This window comes from Tupaia chinensis, unplaced genomic scaffold (assembly GCF_000334495.1).
Source record: "Tupaia chinensis unplaced genomic scaffold, TupChi_1.0 Scaffold000001_1, whole genome shotgun sequence".
Taxonomy (NCBI): Eukaryota; Metazoa; Chordata; class Mammalia; order Scandentia; family Tupaiidae; genus Tupaia; species Tupaia belangeri.
The window spans coordinates 6,545,144-6,549,526 of record NW_006159427.1 but is presented as its reverse complement, the minus strand read 5'-3'; positions in this window follow the sequence as shown (position 1 = coordinate 6,549,526).

Below are 4,383 nucleotides of genomic sequence, written 5' to 3'. Positions count from 1 at the left end.
GCTTGTTCACTCCATTCCTCTCTGGTCAAATTAAAAATAAATAAATATAATTAAATAAAATGATTCTTAAAAAACTAATCTTGCCTTGTGGGGCTAGCAGTGGTGGTCAAGGTGCTAGACCCCCACATGATCAGCTGTAGTTCAAGTCCTGGACCTGGAAACTTGCTTTCTTGCTTTCCCTCTCTCTGATCAAATAAAAATAATAATAATAAATAAAAACTAACAAATAATTCTTAAAAGAAAACTCGCCTTGTATTAAAATGCACTTATTTGCCATCTATTGAGTTGTCAGACAAGTCATGACATAATTTTTCTGTTTCTCTATGCAAAAATGTGTCATGATTTTTCTGACAACCCAATAAATCGACATATATAATTTCTACATAATTGGAAACATGCAGTACATTAAAAAAAATAGGTCACCATTTACCAAAGTCAGCTTAAAATAAGATAGAGACCTAAATGCAGAAATTAGAATAGATTTATTATGTGAAACTAATTGTTAGTAGTGTTTAGGGACTATATTAGCTGTTATCAAAAATCATAAATCCATATCCCTATAGATAAATACAATATCCTGGCACCCAGAAAGGAAAATTAGTTCGAGGAAGAGGTCTCTTTTTGTTTCATTTCATTTTATTTCTTTCCCTTGACTTTCTTGAATCTAATTATTTAAGGTGTTTTTTTTGTCTGTTTGGTTTTTTAGGTTTTCCCCATAGAGTGTGTGCGCTCATCAAAAAAAAGACAAAGAGAGAGGGAGGAAAAGTGAGAAATCACCCTCTAGAAGGGATGGCCATGCTGCGGTCGACTACATGAGAGTCCAGCGACACAGCGTTACGCCAACTGCTGGTCCCATGCCTGGTGTGATTTTCAAGCCACTGGGTCTGAAACTCTTACAGAAGCCGGCCATGTGGGAGTCCTTAACCACCATGCCAACTGCTGGGCCCTATTTAAGTCTTCCTTTAATTCTGGCAAATTTAAGTATTGCTTTGCCCCATTCTCTGTTGTCCTTTCTTCTGGAACTCCAACTATGCGTCCCTTAATCTACCTTTCACATTTTTAACCCCTTTTCCTCTCCTTAACTATTTTTTATTGCATAGCCATATTGCTAGCAAATAATTGGCCACTGCTTAGTGACTACATTTTGGAGTGATTTGTTATATAACAAAACCTAACACCATTCTAAAGGTTAGGTACCAATTATTATTGCTCAAATATTTCAAAGCTTTAGGAAACATGCGTGATAGAGGCGATTGATTGCATGGCCAATCCATTGGATCTCTAATTTCAGTCATTAAAAATTTAATTTCTAGAAGTTCTAACTTTTAAAAAGATGTCTGATGATTTTTCTAGTCTGTACGTTTTCTAGTCATACATCTAATACCCTATTTATTGGGTCGTCGGAAAAGTCATGATGTAATTTTCCATGATGCAAAAATGCATCATGACTTTTCCGATGATCCAGTATTTAGGAGAATTATGCCTACTTATTTTATATTCCAAATCTGAAAAATTAATCAACTTTAGTCTTTGCAAGTCCGATCCTATTTATTATTTCTTCTTCTCCTTCTTCTTTTTAGAGAGAGAGATTTTTGCTATAGAGCTCATGTGCTTGCCAGAGAGACAGAGAAAGGCAGAGAGACAGAAAGTGAGAATCACCCCTGGGGGGATAGCCATGTCACAATCCCTTCTCCTCTGTCTCCTCCCAGGATCTTGGGCATGTATGCACATATGCGATGTGAGTTTTAACCCACCAGACCCGGGACTCGAACTGCGGTTGACTACGTGGGAGTCCAGTGATGCAACCATTACAGCATCTTTTGGTCCCTCTATTTATTATTTCTGCCAACTCACTCATGTGGCAAGTTTTCCAATGTATTTTTTGTTTTCCAACTGTGAGTCAATGTTTGCTGTAAACTCATCTCTTGATGTTCCTTGAAGCCTGTGTTTAAGTTGGGTTTATATCTGCTTCTTCCAGGCACTTAAGACACAAAAGTTCTATCAATTCATGACGTATAACCATGAGACAGGCCAGTCCATGATATGGTGGTTAGGGTGGCTGAGTCTCAAGTGGCCAACTGCGTGGTTTCAGTTCTGGACCTGGTAGCTTGAGAAATATGCTGGGGGCATCCTGAAGAGAAGGACAAATGGAGAAGGGATTATGGTGTGGCCATCCCCCAGCGGGGGTACTTTCTCACTCTCCATTCCATGTATGTACCCTCTGGCAAAATTTAAACAAAAATAATAAGAGGACCTGTATATTATTAGTTCCTTTCAGGGAAATTCTTCCTACCAACCTTCTTCCAGTCAGAGCCAGACTGGGATGACTTACAGCGTGAACACCTTGCTGGGGGGAGGAGGAAATACATAGAAATACATAGCTCTTTTTTTTTTTTTTTCCAATTTATCACTTTTATTATTATTTTAAAATCTGCTACAGGGCAGGTGCACTCACCAGAGAGAGACAGAGCAAGAGAGAGAAAGAAAGTGAAGAAGCAAATTGCCAGGTCTGGGGATTCAAACCACTGTTGGCCATGTGGGCGTCCAGTGCCTTAAGCACTATGCCACATGCTGGCCCCAGAAATAAATAAACTTAAAAAAAAATTAGAATACAAAAGTCTCTGTTTCAGAACTGTGAAAGCATGGGCTCTATGTCTTCTAAATCACTGTTCGTTTTTGTTGTTGCTGTTGTATTTGCTAGTGGATGAGGGTGCTTGCCAGAGAGAGAGAGAAAGTGAGTAACCACCTCCCTATGGGGAACGGTCTCACCACAATCCCTTCTCCTCCATCTTCGTCCTCTTGGCATTTTGGGCACATGTGCATGATTTTCAAGCTGCTGGGTCCTGGCCTCAATCTGCACGGCCCATGGTCTGCCTTAATCACCACGCCACTGGCTGGCCCCTATTGTTTGTTCTGTTTCTGTCAGAAAACTTGTCATTTTTTAATATTTAAAGAGATGTCTGGAGAGGAGGTGTAATGGGATGGTGGAAATTTGTCAAGGGTGTCTCTCTCTCTCTCTCTCATGAATGAAATAAATAAACTTTAAAAGAAGTAAAAGTTTTTTAACATCAAAAAACAACTTTCTGAAGAGTTAGCTGATTTTGGATACTCATGTCATAAATGGCTCACATAAATCAAAAACATAACTATGGTCGGCCCTCCTCATTTGGGGATACTTGTCTACATGCAGGTTGAGGCCGATGGTGATCAAAAATATTACATTGTTGCAGAAGTGTACTGAGGGATTGGGCCTGCACTGGCTGCACCTGTGCGGGACATGTGCACACTTCCCCTTGTCATTATTCTCTAAACAATAGGACATAACAACTGTGTACATAGCATTCACATTGTACTAGGTATTAGAAGCAATTTAGAGATCATTTGAAGTATATGGGAGGGTGGATAGTAAGTTTTATGCAACTACTGCACCATTTTATTCAAGGGGCTTGAGCATCTGAAGGAAAAAAAAAGATCTGGAGGACCAGCAGTTAGTGTAATGACTATGTCTTTGGACTTCCATGTAGTCGACTCTGGTTCGAGTCCCGGACCCGGTGGCTTAAACTCATGCCAGGTGCGTGTGTGTGCGTGCCCAGGATCCCAAAAGGAGAATGGAGGAGAAGGCGAGTGCACGTGCCCTATAGTGACCCCCCCCCCCAAAAAAAAGGACTTGGTCATCTGTGGGGGTCCTGGAACTCATCCACCATGAGCACAGGGGCGTCATTACAACGGCAGAGGAGAATTAGACTATATTAACTCTGCACCATGAGCACAGGGGCGTCATTACAACGGCAGAGGAGAATTAGACTATATTAACTCTGCACTAAGTCTAAATGGATCATGGGGCCCTCGGTCTACTTCAAAATGGAAACATCGGAGCCAGCAGGTGGCGTAGTGGCTAAGGTGTTGGACTTCCACATGTTCAACCATGGTTCAAGTCCTGAACTCAGTGGCTTGAAAATCAAAATCCTAAGAGGAGAATGAAGAGAAGGGATTGTGGTGTGGCTATCCCCTCCCCTCAGGGGTGATTTTTCACTCTCTCTCTCTCTCTCTCTCTCTCTCTGTCTCTTTTCAGTGAGCACATGCACCCTGTGGGGTGGTTTCTTGCTTTCTGTCTCTCCGGTGAGTGCACGCTCCCTATAGCAAAACATTCTCTTAAAAAATAAAAGAAAACGGGCTGGCAGGTGGCATGGTGGTTAAGAGCTCTGGATTCCCACATGGCCAACCACAGTTCGAGTCCTGCACTTGGTGGCTTGCCTTCTCACTCCCCCTACTCCTACTCTCTCTCTTACTCTGGCCAAAATTAAAAACATAAATAAATAAAGTTAAATAAAACAATTCTTTTTTTTTTTTTTTGGGGGGGTTTTTTTTTTTTTTCTATCAGGG